The sequence below is a fragment of the Motacilla alba genome, chromosome 27 (genome assembly GCF_015832195.1).
Source record: "Motacilla alba alba isolate MOTALB_02 chromosome 27, Motacilla_alba_V1.0_pri, whole genome shotgun sequence".
Taxonomy (NCBI): Eukaryota; Metazoa; Chordata; class Aves; order Passeriformes; family Motacillidae; genus Motacilla; species Motacilla alba.
Window position 1 is genome coordinate 2183162 of NC_052042.1, and position 17203 is coordinate 2200364.

General features: G+C 55.3%; 3 pseudogenes; all 3 read right to left on the reverse strand.

Moving 5' to 3' along the window:
- Positions 1 to 4092: 4092 nt before the first annotated feature.
- On the reverse strand, positions 4093 to 5133 carry LOC119712152 (annotated as a pseudogene).
- Positions 5134 to 9325: 4192 nt separating this feature from the next.
- On the reverse strand, positions 9326 to 10248 carry LOC119712145 (annotated as a pseudogene).
- A 4357-nt stretch (positions 10249 to 14605) lies between these two features.
- Positions 14606 to 15380, reverse strand: LOC119712147 (annotated as a pseudogene).
- Between the last annotated feature and the right edge of the window lie 1823 nt (positions 15381 to 17203).

The following is a 17203-nucleotide window of genomic DNA, read 5'->3' on the forward strand; positions in this document are numbered from 1 at the left end:
TTGTGCACCATCCCGGTTAATGGTAGGGGCTGTGTCCTGGTTTCCTGCACTGCAGCCTCTATTTCCTGCCTTCTGCCCTGTGCATTCCTATCTGAAGACACCTTCAAGTGTGCGGAGGAGAGATCCAAGAATTTCCAGGTTGTAAACACATCAGAGTAGGTAGAATGCTCGGATCATGGCCTGGTGGCATTCCATGCAGGCACATGACCTGAACCTGTGTCATTCCTGTGGCTTTCTTTGTGGCAAAGCACTCAGGGCATCACTCTCGTTCTTCCTGTGTCCCTGCCCATCTCTCCCGCATCCCTTTTGTGCCATCCCATGAGTTTCCACGTGCAGCCTGTTTTCCCGGCCCATTTTGGGAATCCATAGGGAACATAAGGTATTCTTTGTGGTCTTGCTTCTCCTCTATTCGGTCTCCCTTTGGTCAGCACTCCATGCCTGCTTCTGCAGCTCGTTGCTGCTCTTGCCCTGGGCTGGACTCCAAGCTGTGCTCGCTGGCCCTCGGCTGGATGGATGGTGCCCAGCAAGCTGCTCTGTCAATCCCTTTTCTCTGGCACTAAGACAAGATAAAACCAAACTGATAACAACATGAAGCTTGATAGGAGGCAGTTTGCTAAAGCAAAAGGGAAAGATTCTGCATGCAGAAGTACACTGGGAAAGAAAATCAATTTATGGCCTCCTTCCCCCAGGAAGTGATGGCTGGCAATTTCCCAGGATGCAGGGCTTCCTCCTGTGTCATGGTTGCTCATGAGGGCTCGTTTTGGAACTCAGGCTGCAGAAATGGGCTCTGTGACAAGAGTCCAGTGGCTCCAGGCAGCTCAGACTGAGTCAAGTCCAGCGTCTCCAAAGGGGACTCAGCACTGCCCAACACTGAGCACATTTGTCACACTGCTGATGCCTCTGTGAAAGCAGATGTCATTAGACATGATTTGGGCAGGAAGGCAATTTCAAGACCGTTTCTTTCTTGTCCTCCCGCGCTCCACACATGGGCACTGATGCCACCCACTGAACCAGCTTGCTCCAAGCTGTGTCCAGCCTGGTCTCGCAGCCTTCCGGGCTTGGGGCATCAAAACCATTCTGGGCAATTTAATACAATGCCTCACCACTCTCAGAGTGAGGAGCACCTTAGTCAGCTCTAAGGGCAAGGAAACAAATATAATTGAACTGAACAAAACTGCTCAAAGAAAGTTGCAGGGTTTGCAGCGCTATGCTTCCTCCACCCGTTTCCCAATTGAGCAAACTGGAAGAGTTGTCACAGAAAGAAGCGGAAAGCAGAGGCCAAGTTTTGAATGCAAAAGAAAGTTTATTGAGTCAAAAGAAGAAAATATTGAGGCTCACAGAGGTCACCCAAGGTCAGCCACTAAGATGCAGCGGCATGTCTGACATCCTGGATGGCCGGGGAAAGGAAGCCAGCAGGTCCCACTAGGCTGGCATGGAGTGGTGGTGACAGGAAAGGAAGGGAATAGAAAATTGAGAGGAGGAGAAGAAGGAACCAATTTCCCGAAGTTCTAAATCTGATGTGTTAAGTTCTGACTTCATTCCATCTCCCGTTCCGAGCTCTTGGAGGTTCTTGCCAGAGGATGTGGCCAGCAGCATCTTTAGCAGGGACGACAGCATCTGCTGCCACCATAGCAGCTGGTGATGCAGGAGATGTCAAAGCCCCCAGAGCTGATGGGCACTCCCTCACAGCTGAGGATGCTGCCAACAGCAGCAGAGGTGGAGGATCCCACGGCGGTGTTCTGTGGGGAGGAGCTGAGGATGGGCCCGGGCAGGGTCACCAGCACAGCAGGAGGCTGAATGACAACGTGGGAGCTCTGGCACTGCCTGACACAGCACTCATTGCAGCTGCTGGCCAGCGGGCAGGGGCCGCAGGACCGGCAGCAAGGGTCGCAGGGCTGGCACTGCTGGCACTTCTCAGAGCAGGACATGTCTTGAGCCTGGCGCTGCACCTGGCACAGAGGGCTGGGAGGAAGCAGAGCACATGCACACCTGAGACACAGCCCGCAAGGCTCCCCCAGCAGCAAGAGGCACCTGCTGCCTGCCAAGCTGCAGGCTCTGCAGGCCCAACCTGGGCATCCTTTGCCTGAGCCCAGCACGCTCCTTCCCAGCTCAGCCAGCCCCAGCTCTCCTCCTGCCTAACCTGCATGAAAATCAGCCCCTCAGCCCAGCCTCAGCCTCTGGCCAGAACACACGCCCTCCCCTCTGCCCACACCGCCACCATTGCAGAACACCCCCAGAGGAGCAAGGAGCAGGAACAAGGGCCAGACTTGTCAATGCTGTCTTGGAGAGGGTGGAGGAGAAAGGGGCTTCCAACTCACCTGGTTCCCAAGGAGATGCAGGTGACAGAAGTGGTTGAGAGAGCCACCAGCTAGGCTGCCTTTTATCCTGGCCCCACAGTGCCTCAGGGCCCACAGTTTGTGCTGCATAAGTGACGATATTCCTGCACGATCCCAAATGAATGGAAAGATCTCTGGGAATGCTGTGGCAGGAGTTGGATTTTCCCTCTACACTGACTTTGCATTTCCTGGCTTAGCTCATTGCCATTGCCTCAGGGACACTTCTTCTGAGTGCTGGTATGCAAGATTCCATGATTCCTGGGAGCAAGGATGTGCCAGTGTGGTCATAAGACATGAACTATCTGCAGAAGGGATCACAAGGAAGCAGGTAATGCCAGCCTGAGGCATTCTTGGGGATCTTTTCTGTTCCTGCTGACTGGAAGTGCCTCATGTGCTGCCAGCCCTCCAGTCTTTGGCTCATCACCCAACGGCTCTCGTTCATGCCTTGCCCTTGAGGTAAAAGCTCGTTGCCTTCCTCCTCAGCCTTCCCAGTGCATGAGACTCCTGTAGCACTGCTGCCTGAGCTTCTGTCCTGCTTGGTGTTGCCAGAATCTGCTCTGGCTGGGAGCTCCCCAGCATCTCCTCAGTCCCATCCCTTCGTCAGGCCTCTGCCCCGGGAGCTCCCCCTCAATACCGTGCCTGGCAGTGTGGCTGTGGCCCAGTGTGTGCCAGTGTCTGCACACGCCTGTGCCCGTGCCCTGGTGGGAGCAGCCCCTGAGAGCCTCTGGCCTGCACGGGGATGGTTGTGCACAGGGCAGGGCACTTGTGCGCAACCCGCCTGCCCGTGTGCCTGTGCCCGTGTGCTGGGCTCTGTGCGTCTGGGCTCATCTCTGAGCACATCTGGGCAGGCTGGCAGTGTGTCAGTGCCCTGGCTGAGTGTCCCCAGCTGGGCCTGAGCTGAGCTCTCAGCCCAGCCATTGCCCGCCCTGTAGGGCCTTCCCTGGCCAGCAGTGCTGGCCACTCAGCCGCACTCAGCCCCCAGTTCCTTCTCTGCAGGAACCTGGAGAGAGCCACGGCACCCACATCTCTCAAGGACAGTCCCAAACCCAGGCCATGCCTTTGATGCCACCTCCAGGCAGCCTTGGGGCCCTCAGCTGTTTTGCAGAGTCCTTGCTCCTGCCTCATGGAGTTGGTTTGGTGTAATATGGTTCTCATGGCTTTGTGGTGATGGGGGAGTCCTGTGGCTAAAGTGGGTTTTGTCCTGAGCCAGAAGCTGTGGGAAATGATGCCATCAAAAAGAACGTGTCAAGTGGAGGAAAACATTTGGCTACGTGTGGGAGGTGGAGGACCGAAGATGGGAGAGTTTATCTTCTCTCACATTCAGAATGGGAAACTGACACAGTCTCCTACATGGTGGGAGGATGGTTTTGGTTTTTGTTCTGTCCCCAAGCTCAGTTGATCCTGTGACACAATTCAGCTCAGCCTGTGCACTTAGAGCAGGGCAGAATGCTAGTGTGAGGGAGGTGTTTGAAGAGAGGAGGTTGTGGACTATCCCAAGGCTCTGCTCTTTCCATTTCCCACTCCTGTAACCATTTGACATCATCTCCCCTGAGGATCACTGTTTTGGGGAAGCCAGGGATGTGTTTGGGAGCTCCAAGAGAAAAGGCACAAAGTCAAGGCCCCCACGGAGTGTCCACCCACAGCTTACTCTACCTTTTGAGGTGAGGTGAATGGAAGAGGTGCCACACATGGAAGGAGAAAGCAGAGGACCAGGTTTGGATGCAAAACAACTTTATTGAGTCTAAGGAGGGAAGGAGGTAGCTGAAAGAGGACACCAGGAGCAGCCAGTGGGGTGCAGTGGGGGTGTCCATTTGCCTGGCCAGCAGAGGGATGGAGGGAGGCAAACAGGTCCCACTAGGCTGGCATTGGGTGGTGCTGACAGGAAGGGAAGGCAAGGGAAGAGAGCGGAAGAAACCAGCAGTGAACCAAGGGCACAAATCCATTGTTCCAAAGATCCATCTTCAGTGCAGCTCCACGTTCTGAGGTTGTGGATGTTCTTGCCCGAGGATGTTGCCAGCTGCTTTAGCAGGGACGGCATCTGCTGCCACCATAGCAGTTGGTGATGCAGGAGATGTCAAAGCCCCCAGAGCTGATGGGCACTCCGCCACAGCTGAGGATGTTGCCAACAGCAGCAGAGGTGGAGGATCCCACGGCGGTGTTCTGTGGGAAGGAGCTGAGGATGGGGCCGGGCAGGGTCACCAGCACAGCAGGAGGCTCAATGACAACGTGGGAGCTCTGGCACTGCCTGACACAGCACTCATTGCAGCTGTTGGCCAGCGGGCAGGGGCCGCAGGGCTGGCAGCAAGGGTCGCAGGGCTTGCAGCAGGACATGGCTGGGGCTCACAGGTGCACCTGGCACAGAGGGCAGGGAGAAGCACAAAGTGAGGACACATGAGAAGCAGCAATGCACGAAACACCCTGCAGCCAAGGCACCTCCTGGCTCACATTGCAGTGCCCAGCTCAAAGCCCAGGAGCCACCTCAGCCAAGTGCCAGCCTCTCTCTGTCTGCACAAGACCTTCTCTCCCCTGCCCTCTCCCAGCACAAGCAGCTCCCCGCCCTGCGCTATGACAGCCCCTCTCAGCTGAGACTTCCAGACAGGCAAGAGCTGCTCTTGAAACAGCTGCAGCAGAGGAGAGGAGAAGAAGCTTCGCACTCACCTGATTCCTGAGGAGGAGGAGGAGGTGAGAGAAGTGGATGAGAGAGCAGAGACTTGGGCTGCCTTTTATAGCAGTCCTGCCTTGCCTCAGGCCCAGAGGCAGCTTTGTGGAAGTCCTAATTTTCTGACCAGCTCATGTCAAATGTGCACCATCCCGGTTAATGGGAGGGGCTGTGTCCTTGTTTCCTGCACTGCAGCCTCTATTTCCTGCCTTCTGCCCTGTGCATTCCTGTCTGAAGACACCTTCAAGTGTGCAGAGGAGACATCCAAGTATTTCCAGGATGTAAACACATCAGAGTAGGTAGAATGCTCGGATCATGGTCTGGTGGCATTCCATGCAGGCACATGATGTGAACCTGTGTCATACCTGTGGCTTTCTTTGTGGCAAAGCACTCAGGGCATCACTCTCGTTCTTCCTGTGTCCCTGCTCATCTTTCCCGCATCCCTTTTGTGACATCCCATGAGTTTTCACGTGCAGCCTGTTTTCCCGGCCCATTTTAGGAATCCATAGGGAACATAAGGTATTCTTTGTGGTCTTGCTTTTCCTATTTAGGTCTCCCTTTGGTCAGCACTCCATGCCTGCTTCTGCAGCTCGTTGCTGCTTTTGCCCTGGGCTGGACTCCAAGCTGTGCTCGCTGGCCCTCGGCTGGATGGATGGTGCCCAGCAAGATGCTCTGTCAATCCCTTTTCTCTGGCACTAAGACAAGATAAAACCAAGCTGATAACAACATGAAGCTTGATAGGAGGCAGTTTGCTAAAGCAAAAGGGAAAGATTCTGCATGCAGAAGTACACTGGGAAAGAAAATCAATTTATGGCCTCCTTCCCCCAGGAAGTGATGGCTGGCAATTTCCCAGGAAGCAGGGCTTCCTCCTGTGTCATGGTTGCTCATGAGGGCTCGCTTTGGACCTCAGGCTGCAGAAATGGGCTCTGTGACAAGAGTCCAGTGGCTCCAGGCAGCTCAGACTGAGTCAAGTCCAGCGTCTCCAAAGGGGACTCAGCACTGCCCAACACTGAGCACATTTGTCACACTGCTGATGCCTCTGTGAAAGCAGATGTCATTAGACATGGTTTGGGCAGGAAGGCAATTTCAGGACCGTTTCTTTCTTGTCCTCCCGCGCTCCACACGTGGGCACTGATGCCACCCACTGAACCAGCTTGCTCCAAGCTGTGTCCAGCCTGGTCTCGCAGCCTTCCGGGCTTGAGGCATCCAAAACCGTTCTGGGCAATTTAATACAATGCCTCACCACTCTCAGAGTGAGGAGCACCTTAGTCAGCTCTAAGGGCAAGGAAACAAATATAATTGAACTGAACAAAACTGCTCAACGAAAGTTGCAGGGATTGCAGCGCTATGCTTCCTCCACCCTTTTTCCAATTGAGCAAACTGGAAGAGTTGTCACAGAAAGAAGCGGGAATCAGAGGCCAAGTTTTGAATGCAAAAGAAAGTTTATTGAGTCAAAAGAAGAAAATATTGAGGCTCACAGAGGTCACCCAAGGTCAGCCACTAAGATGCAGCGGCATGTCTGACATCCTGGATGGCCAGGGGAAGGAAGCCAGCAGGTCCCACTAGGCTGGCATGGAGTGGTGGTGACAGGAAAGGAAGGGAATAGAAAATTGAGAGGAGGAGAAGAAGGAAACAATTTCCGAAGTTCTAAATCTGATGTGTTAAGTTCTGACTTCATTCCATCTCCCATTCCGAGCTCTAGGAGGTTCTTGCCAGAGGACGTTGCCAGCAGCATCTTTAGCAGGGACGACAGCATCTGCTGCCACCATAGCAGTTGGTGATGCAGGAGATGTCAAAACCCCCAGAGCTGATGGGCACTCCCTCACAGCTGAGGATGCTGCCAACAGCAGCAGAGGTGGAGGATCCCACGGCGGTGTTCTGTGGGGAGGAGCTGAGGATGGGCCCGGGCAGGGTCACCAGCACAGCAGGAGGCTGAATGACAACGTGGGAGCTCTGGCACTGCCTGACACAGCACTCATTGCAGCTGCTGGCCAGCGGGCAGGGGCCGCAGGACCGGCAGCAAGGGTCGCAGGGCTGGCACTGCTGGCACTTCTCAGAGCAGGACATGTCTCGAGCCTGGCGCTGCACCTGGCACAGAGGGCTGGGAGGAAGCAGAGCACACACACACCTGAGACACAGCCCGCAAGGCTCCCCCAGCAGCACAAGGCCCCTGCTGCCTGCCAAGCTGCAGGCTCTGCAGGCCCAACCTGGGCATCCTTTGCCTGAGCCCAGCACGCTCCTTCCCAGCTCAGCCAGCCCCAGCTCTGCTCCTGCCTAACCTGCATGAAAATCAGCCCCTCAGCCCAGCCTCAGCCTCTGGCCAGAACACATGCCCTCCCCTCTGCCCACACCGCCAGCATTGCAGAACACCCCCAGAGGAGCAAGGAGCAGGAACAAGGGCCAGAATTGTCAATGCTGTCTTGGAGAGGGTGGAGGAGAAAGGGGCTTCCAACTCACCTGGTTCCCAAGGAGCTGCAGGTGACAGAAGTGGTTGAGAGAGCCACCAGCTAGGCTGCCTTTTATCCTGGCCCCACAGTGCCTCAGGGCCCACAGTTTGTGCTGCGTAAGTGACGATATTCCTGCACGATCCCAAATGAATGGAAAGATCTCTGGGAATGCTGTGGCAGGAGTTGGATTTTCCCTCTACACTGACTTTGCATTTCCTGGCTTAGCTCATTGCCATTGCCTCAGGGACACTTCTTCTGAGTGCTGGTATGCAAGATTCCATGATTCCTGGGAGCAAGGATGTGCCCTGAACACATGAACTATCTGCAGAAGGGATCACAAGGAAGCAGGTAATGCCAGCCTGAGGCATTCTTGGGGATCTTTTCTGTTCCTGCTGACTGGAAGTGCCTCATGTGCTGCCAGCCCTCCAGTCTTTGGCTCATCACCCAACGGCTCTCGTTCATGCCTTGCCCTTGAGGTAAAACCTCGTTGCCTTCCTCCTCAGCCTTCCCAGTGCATGAGACTCCTGTAGCACTGCTGCCTGAGCTTCTGTCCTGCTTGGTGTTGCCAGAATCTGCTCTGGCTGGGAGCTCCCCAGCATCTCCTCAGTCCCATCCCTTCGTCAGGCCTCTGCCCCGGGAGCTCCCCCTCAATACCGTGCCTGGCAGTGTGGCTGTGGCCCAGTGTGTGCCAGTGTCTGCACACGCCTGTGCCCATGCCCTGGTGGGAGCAGCCCCTGAGAGCCTCTGGCCTGCACGGGGATGGTTGTGCACAGGGCAGGGCACTTGTGCGCAACCCGCCTGCCCGTGTGCCTGTGCCCGTGTGCTGGGCTCTGTGCGTCTGGGCTCATCTCTGAGCACACCTGGGCAGGCTGGCAGTGTGTCAGTGCCCTGGCTGAGTGTCCCCAGCTGGGCCTGAGCTGAGCTCTCAGCCCGGCCATTGCCCGCCCTGTAGGGCCTTCCCTGGCCAGCAGTGCCGGCCACTCAGCCACACTCAGCCCCCAGTTCCTTCTCTGCAGGAACCTGGAGAGAGCCACAGCACCCACATCTCTCAAGGACAGTCCCAAACCCAGGCCATGCCTTTGATGCCACCTCCAGGCAGCCTTGGGGCCCTCAGCTGTTTTGCAGAGTCCTTGCTCCTGCCTCATGGAGTTGGTTTGGTGTGATATGGTTCTCATGGCATTGTGGAGATGGGGGAGTCCTGTGGCTAAAGTGGGTTTTGTCCTGTGCCAGAAGCTGTGGAAAATGATGCCATCAAAAAGAATGTGTCAAGTGGAGGAAAACATTTGGCTACGTGTGGGAGGTGAAGGCCTGAAGATGGGAGAGTTTATCTTCTCTCACATCCAGAATGGGAAACATTGGCAGCCTCAACATGGTGGGAGGATGGTTTTGGTTTTTGTTCTGTGCCCAAGCTCAGTTGATCCTGTGACACAATTCAGCTCAGCCTGTGCACTTAGAGCAGGGCAGAATGCTAATGTGAGGGAGGTGTTTGAGGAGAAAAGGTTGTGGACTATCCCAAGGCATGACTGTTTCCCATTTCCCACTCCTGTCACCATTTGACATCATCTTCCCCTGAGGATCACTGTTTTGGGGAAGCCAGGGATGTGTTTGGGAGCTCCAAGAGAAAAGGCACAAAGTCAAGGCCCCCACGGAGTGTCCACCCACGGCTTCCTCTGCCTTTTGAGGTGAGGTGAATGGAAGAGGTGCCACACATGGAAGGAGAAAGCAGAGGGCCAGGTTTGGATGCAAAACAACTTTATTGAGTTTAAGGAGGGAAGGAGGTAGCTGAAAGAGGACACCAGGAGCAGCCAGTGGGGTGCAGTGGGGGTGTCCATTTGCCAGGCCAGCAGAGGGATGGAGGGAGGCAAACAGGTCCCACTAGGCTGGCATTGGGTGGTGCTGACAGGAAGGGAAGGCAAGGGAAGAGAGCGGAAGAAACCAGCAGTGAACCAAGGGCACAAATCCATTGTTCCAAAGATCCGTCTTCAATGCAGCTCCACGTTCTGAGGTTGTGGAGGTTCTTGCCCAAGGATGCTGCCAGCAGCTTTAGCAGGGACGGCATCTGCTGCCACCATAGCAGTTGGTGATGCAGGAGATGTCAAAGCCCCCAGAGCTGATGGGCACTCCGCCACAGCTGAGGATGTTGCCAACAGCAGCAGAGGTGGAGGATCCCACAGCAGTGTTCTGTGGGAAGGAGCTGAGGATGGGCCCGGGCAGGGTCACCAGCACAGCAGGCGGCTCAATGACAACGTGGGAGCTCTGGCACTGCCTGACACAGCACTCATTGCAGCTGCTGGCCAGCGGGCAGGGGCCGCAGGGCTGGCAGCAAGGGTCGCAGGGCTGGCAGCAGGACATGGCTGGGGCTCACAGGTGCACCTGGCACAGAGGGCAGGGAGAAGCACAAAGTGAGGAGACATGAGAATCAGCAATGCACCCAAACACCCTGCAGCCAAGGCACCTCCTGGCCCACATTGCACTGCCCAGCTCAAAGCCCAGGAGCCACTTCAGCCATGTCCCAGCCTCTCTATGTCTGCACAAGACCTTCTCTCCCCTGCCCTCTCCCAGCACAAGCAGCTCCCAGCCCTGTGCTCTGACAGCCCCTCTCAGCTGAGACCTCCAGCCAGGCAAGAGCTGCTCTTGAAGCAGCAGCAGAAGAAGAGGCTTCGCACTCACCTGATTCCTGAGGAGGAGGAGGAGGTGAGAGAAGTGGATGAGAGAGCAGAGACTTGGGCTGCCTTTTATAGCAGTCCTGCCCTGCCTCAGGCCCAGAGGCAGCTTTGTGGAAGTCCTAATTTTCTGACCAGCTCATGTCAATTGTGCACCATCCCAGTTAATGGTAGGGGCTGTGTCCTGGTTTCCTGCACTGCAGCCTCTATTTCCTGCCATCTGCCCTGTGCATTCCTATCTGAAGACACCTTCAAGTGTGCGGAGGAGAGATCCAAGTATTTCCAGGATGTAAACACATCAGAGTAGGTAGAATGCTCGGATCATGGCCTGGTGGCATTCCATGCAGGCACATGACCTGAACCTGTGTCATTCCTGTGGCTTTCTTTGTGGCAAAGCACTCAGGGCATCACTCTCGTTCTTCCTGTGTCCCTGCCCATCTCTCCCGCATCCCTTTTGTGACCTCCCATGAGTTTTCACGTGCAGCCTGTTTTCCCGGCCCATTTTGGGAATCCATAGGGAACATAAGGTATTCTTTGTGGTCTTGCTTCTCCTTTTTAGGTCTCCCTTTGGTCAGCACTCCATGCCTGCTACTGCAGCTCGTTGCTGCTCTTGCCCTGGTCTGGACTCCAAGCTGTGCTCGCTGGCCCTCGGCTGGATGGATGGTGCCCAGCAAGATGCCATTTCAATCCCTTTTCTCTGGCACTAAGACAAGATAAAACCAAGCTGATAACAACGTGAAGCTTGATAGGAGGTAGTTTGCTAAAGCAAAAGGGAAAGATTCTGCATGCAGAAGTACACTGGGAAAGAAAATCAATTTATGGCCTCCTTCCCCCAGGAAGTGATGGCTGGCAATTTCCCAGGAAGCAGGGCTTCCTCCTGTGTCATGGTTGCTCATGAGGGCTCACTTTGGAACTCAGGCTGCAGAAATGGGCTCTGTGACAAGAGTCCAGTGGCTCCAGGCAGCTCAGACTGAGTCAAGTCCAGCGTCTCCAAAGGGGACTCAGCACTGCCCAACACTGAGCACATTTGTCACACTGCTGATGCCTCTGTGAAAGCAGATGTCATTAGACATGGTTTGGGCAGGAAGGCAATTTCAAGGCCGTTTCTTTCTTGTCCTCCCGCGCTCCACAGGTGGGCACTGATGCCACCCACTGAACCAGCTTGCTCCAAGCTGTGTCCAACCTGGTCTCGCAGCCTTCCAGGGTTGGGGCATCAAAACCATTCTGGGCAATTTAATACAATGCCTCACCACTCTCAGAGTGAGGAGCACCTTAGTCAGCTCTAAGGGCAAGGAAACAAATATAATTGAACTGAACAAAACTGCTCAAAGAAAGTTGCAGGGATGGCAGCGCTATGCTTCCTCCACCCTTTTCCCAATTGAGCAAACTGGAAGAGTTGTCACAGAAAGAAGCAGAAACCAGAGGCAAGTTTAGAATGCAAAAGAAAGTTTATTGAGTCAAAAGAAGAAAATATTGAGGCTCACAGAGGTCACCCAAGGTCAGCCACTAAGATGCAGCGGCATGTCTGAAATCCTGGATGGCCGGGGGAAGGAAGCCAACAGGGCCCACTAGGCTGGCATGGAGTGGTGGTGGCAGGAAAGGAAGGGAATAGAAAATTGAGAGGAGGAGAAGAAGGAAACATTTTCCCGAAGTTCTAAATCTGATGTGTTAAGTTCTGACTTCATTCCATCTCACATTCCGAGCTCTAGGAGGTTCTTGCCAGAGGATGTGGCCAGCAGCATCTTTAGCAGGGACGACAGCATCTGCTGCCACCATAGCAGCTGGTGATGCAGGAGATGTCAAAACCCCCAGAGCTGATGGGCACTCCCTCACAGCTGAGGATGCTGCCAACAGCAGCAGAGGTGGAGGATCCCACGGCGGTGTTCTGTGGGGAGGAGCTGAGGATGGGCCCGGGCAGGGTCACCAGCACAGCAGGAGGCTGAATGACAACGTGGGAGCTCTGGCACTGCCTGACACAGCACTCATTGCAGCTGCTGGCCAGCGGGCAGGGGCCGCAGGACCGGCAGCAAGGGTCGCAGGGCTGGCACTGCTGGCACTTCTCAGAGCAGGACATGTCTCGAGCCTGGCGCTGCACCTGGCACAGAGGGCTGGGAGGAAGCAGAGCACACGCACACCTGAGACACAGCCCGCAAGGCTCCCCCAGCAGCACAAGGCCCCTGCTGCCTGCCAAGCTGCACGCTCTGCAGGCCCAACCTGGGCATCCTTTGCCTGAGCCCAGCACGCTCCTTCCCAGCTCAGCCAGCCCCAGCTCTGCTCCTGCCTAACCTGCATGAAAATCAGCCCCTCAGCCCAGCCTCAGCCTCTGGCCAGAACACACGCCCTCCCCTCTGCCCACACCGCCACCATTGCAGAACACCCCCAGAGGAGCAAGGAGCAGGAACCAGGGCCAGAATTGTCAATGCTGTCTTGGAGAGGGTGGAGGAGAAAGGGGCTTCCAACTCACCTGGTTCCCAAGGAGCTGCAGGTGACAGAAGTGGTTGAGAGAGCCACCAGCTAGGCTGCCTTTTATCCTGGCCCCACAGTGCCTCAGGGCCCACAGTTTGTGCTGCGTAAGTGACGATATTCCTGCACGATCCCAAATGAATGGAAAGATCTCTGGGAATGCTGTGGCAGGAGTTGGATTTTCCCTCTACACTGACTTTGCATTTCCTGGCTTAGCTCATTGCCATTGCCTCAGGGACACTTCTTCTGAGTGCTGGTATGCAAGATTCCATGATTCCTGGGAGCAAGGATGTGCCCTGAACACATGAACTATCTGCAGAAGGGATCACAAGGAAGCAGGTAATGCCAGCCTGAGGCATTCTTGGGGATCTTTTCTGTTCCTGCTGACTGGAAGTGCCTCATGTGCTGCCAGCCCTCCAGTCTTTGGCTCATCACCCAACGGCTCTCGTTCATGCCTTGCCCTTGAGGTAAAACCTCTTTGCCTTCCTCCTCAGCCTTCCCAGTGCATGAGACTCCTGTAGCACTGCTGCCTGAGCTTCTGTCGTGCTTGGTGTTGCCAGAATCTGCTCTGGCTGGGAGCTCCCCAGCATCTCCTCAGTCCCATCCCTTCGTCAGGCCTCTGCCCCGGGAGCTCCCCCTCAATACCGTGCCTGGCAGTGTGGCTGTGGCCCAGTGTGTGCCAGTGTCTGCACACGCCTGTGCCCGTGCCCTGGTGGGAGCAGCCCCTGAGAGCCTCTGGCCTGCACGGGGATGGTTGTGCACAGGGCAGGGCACTTGTGCGCAACCCGCCTGCCCGTGTGCCTGTGCCCGTGTGCTGGGCTCTGTGCGTCTGGGCTCATCTCTGAGCACACCTGGGCAGGCTGGCAGTGTGTCAGTGCCCTGGCTCAGTGTCGCCAGCTGAGCCTGAGCTGAGCTCTCAGCCCGGCCATTGCCCGCCCTGTAGGGCCTTCCCTGGCCAGCAGTGCCGGCCACTCAGCCACACTCAGCCCCCAGTTCCTTCTCTGCAGGAACCTGGAGAGAGCCACGGCACCCACATCTCTCAAGGACAGTCCCAAACCCAGGCCATGCCTTTGATGCCACCTCCAGACAGCCTTGGGGCCCTCAGCTGTTTCTCAGAGTCCTTGCTCCTGCCTCATGGAGTTGGTTTGGTGTGATATGGTTCTCATGGCTTTGTGGGGATGGGGGAGTCCTGTGGCTAAAGTGGGTTTTGTCCTGAGCCAGAAGCTGTGGGAAATGATGCCATCAAAAAGAACGAGTCAAGTGGAGGAAAACATTTGTCTACATGTGGGAGGTGGAGGCCCGAAGATGGGAGAGTTTATCTTCTCCCACATCCAGAATGGGAAACCTTGGCAGCCTCAACATGGTGGGAGGATGGTTTTGGTTTTTGTTCTGTGCCCAAGCTCAGTTGATCCTGTGACACAATTCAGCTCAGCCTGTGCACTTAGAGCAGGGCAGAATGCTAATGTGAGGGAGGTGTTTGAAGAGAAAAGGTTGTGGACTATCCTAAGGCAACACTGTTTCCCATTTCCCACTCCTGTCCCCATTTGACATCTTCTTCCCCTGAGGATCATTGTTTTGGGGAAGCCAGGGATGTGTTTGGGAGCTCCAAGAGAAAAGGCACAAAGTCAAGGCCCCCACGGAGTGTCCACCCACAGCTTACTCTGCCTTTTGAGGTGAGGTGAATGGAAGAGGTGCCACACATGGATGGAGAAAGCAGAGGACCAGGTTTGGATGCAAAACAACTTTATTGAATCTAAGGAGGAAAGGAGGTAGCTGAAAGAGGACACCAGGAGCAGCCAGTGGGATGCAGTGGGGGTGTCCATTTGCCTGGCCAGCAGAGGGATGGAGGGAGGCAAACAGGTCCCACTAGGCTGGCATTGGGTGGTGCTGACAGGAAGGGAAGGCAAGGGAAGAGAGCGGAAGAAACCAGCAGTGAACCAAGGGCACAAATCCATTGTTCCAAAGGTCTATCTTCAATGCAGCTCCACGTTCTGAGGTTGTGGATGTTCTTGCCCGAGGATGTTGCCAGCAGCATTTTTAGCAGGGACGGCAACTGCTGCCACCATAGCAGTTGGTGATGCAGGAGATGTCAAAGCCCCCAGAGCTGATGGGCACTCCGCCACAGCTGAGGATGTTGCCAACAGCAGCAGAGGTGGAGGATCCCACGGCGGTGTTCTGTGGGGAGGAGCTGAGGATGGGGCCGGGCAGGGTCACCAGCACAGCAGGCGGCTCAATGACAACGTGGGAGCTCTGGCACTGCCTGACACAGCACTCATTGCAGCTGCTGGCCAGCGGGCAGGGGCCGCAGGGCTGGCAGCAAGGGTCACAGGGCTGGCAGCAGGACATGGCTCGGGCTCACAGGTGCACCTGGCACAGAGGGCAGGGAGAAGCACAAAGTGAGGACACATGAGAAGCAGCACTGCACCCAAACACCCTGCAGCCAAGGCACCTCCTGGCCCACATTGCACTGCCCAGCTCAAAGCCCAGGAGCCAGCTCAGCCAAGTGCCAGCCTCTCTCTGTCTGCACAAGACCTTCTCTGCCCTGCCCTCTCCCAGCACAAGCAGCTCCCAGCCCTGCGCTATGACAGCCCCCCTCAGCTGAGACCTCCAGGCAGGCAAGAGCTGGCCTTGAAACAGCAACAGCAGGAGGAAGAGGAGACGAGGCTTCGCACTCACCTGATTCCTGAGGAGGAGGAGGAGGTGAGAGAAGTGGATGAGAGAGCAGAGACTTGGGCTGCCTTTTATAGCAGTCCTGCCTTTCCTCAGGCCCAGAGGAAGCTTCGTGGAAGTCCTAATTTTCTGACCAGCTCATGTCAAATGTGCACCATCCCGGTTAATGGTAGGGGCTGTGTCCTGGTTTCCTGCACTGCAGCCTCTATTTCCTGCCTTCTGCCCTGTGCATTCCTATCTGAAGACACCTTCAAGTGTGAGGAGGAGAGATCCAAGTATTTCCAGGATGTAAACACATCAGAGTAGGTAGAATGCTCGGATCATGGCCTGGTGGCATTCCATGCCGGCACATGACCTGAACCTGTGTCATTCCTGTGGCTTTCTTTGTGGCAAAGCACTCAGGGCATCACTCTCGTTCTTCCTGTGTCCCTGCCCATCTCTCCCGCATCCCTTTTGTGACCTCCCATGAGTTTTCACGTGCAGCCTGTTTTCCCGGCCCATTTTGGGAATCCATAGGGAACATAAGGTATTCTTTGTGGTCTTGCTTCTCCTTTTTAGGTCTCCCTTTGGTCAGCACTCCATGCCTGCTACTGCAGCTCGTTGCTGCTCTTGCCCTGGTCTGGACTCCAAGCTGTGCTCGCTGGCCCTCGGCTGGATGGATGGTGCCCAGCAAGATGCCATTTCAATCCCTTTTCTCTGGCACTAAGACAAGATAAAACCAAGCTGATAACAACGTGAAGCTTGATAGGAGGTAGTTTGCTAAAGCAAAAGGGAAAGATTCTGCATGCAGAAGTACACTGGGAAAGAAAATCAATTTATGGCCTCCTTCCCCCAGGAAGTGATGGCTGGCAATTTCCCAGGAAGCAGGGCTTCCTCCTGTGTCATGGTTGCTCATGAGGGTTCACTTTGGAACTCAGGCTGCAGAAATGGGCTCTGTGACAAGAGTCCAGTGGCTCCAGGCAGCTCAGACTGAGTCAAGTCCAGCGTCTCCAAAGGGGACTCAGCACTGCCCAACACTGAGCACATTTGTCACACTGCTGATGCCTCTGTGAAAGCAGATGTCATTAGACATGGTTTGGGCAGGAAGGCAATTTCAAGGCCATTTCTTTCTTGTCCTCCCGCGCTCCACAGGTGGGCACTGATGCCACCCACTGAACCAGCTTGCTCCAAGCTGTGTCCAGCCTGGTCTCGCAGCCTTCCGGGCTTGGGGCATCAAAACCATTCTGGGCAATTTAATACAATGCCTCACCACTCTCAGAGTGAGGAGCACCTTAGTCAGCTCTAAGGGCAAGGAAACAAATATAATTGAACTGAACAAAACTGCTCAACGAAAGTTGCAGGGATTGCAGCGCTATGCTTCCTCCACCCTTTCTCCAATTGAGCAAACTGGAAGAGTTGTCACAGAAAGAAGCGGGAATCAGAGGCCAAGTTTTGAATGCAAAAGAAAGTTTATTGAGTCAAAAGAAGAAAATATTGAGGCTCACAGAGGTCACCCAAGGTCAGCCACTAAGATGCAGCGGCATGTCTGACATCCTGGATGGCCGAGGGAAGGAAGCCAACAGGTCCCACTAGGCTGGCATGGAGTGGTGGTGACAGGAAAGGAAGGGAAGAGAAAATTGAGAGGAGGAGAAGAAGGAAACATTTTCCCGAAGTTCTAAATCTGATGTGTTACGTTCTGACTTCATTCCATCTCACGTTCCGAGCTCTTGGAGGTTCTTGCCAGAGGAAGTTGCCAGCAGCATCTTTAGCAGGGACGACAGCATCTGCTGCCACCATAGCAGTTGGTGATGCAGGAGATGTCAAAGCCCCCAGAGCTGATGGGCACGCCCTCACAGCTGAGGATGCTGCCAACAGCAGCAGAGGTGGAGGATCCCACGGCGGTGTTCTGTGGGGAGGAGCTGAGGATGGGGCCGGGCAGGGTCACCAGCACAGCAGGAGGCTGAATGACAACGTGGGAGCTCTGGC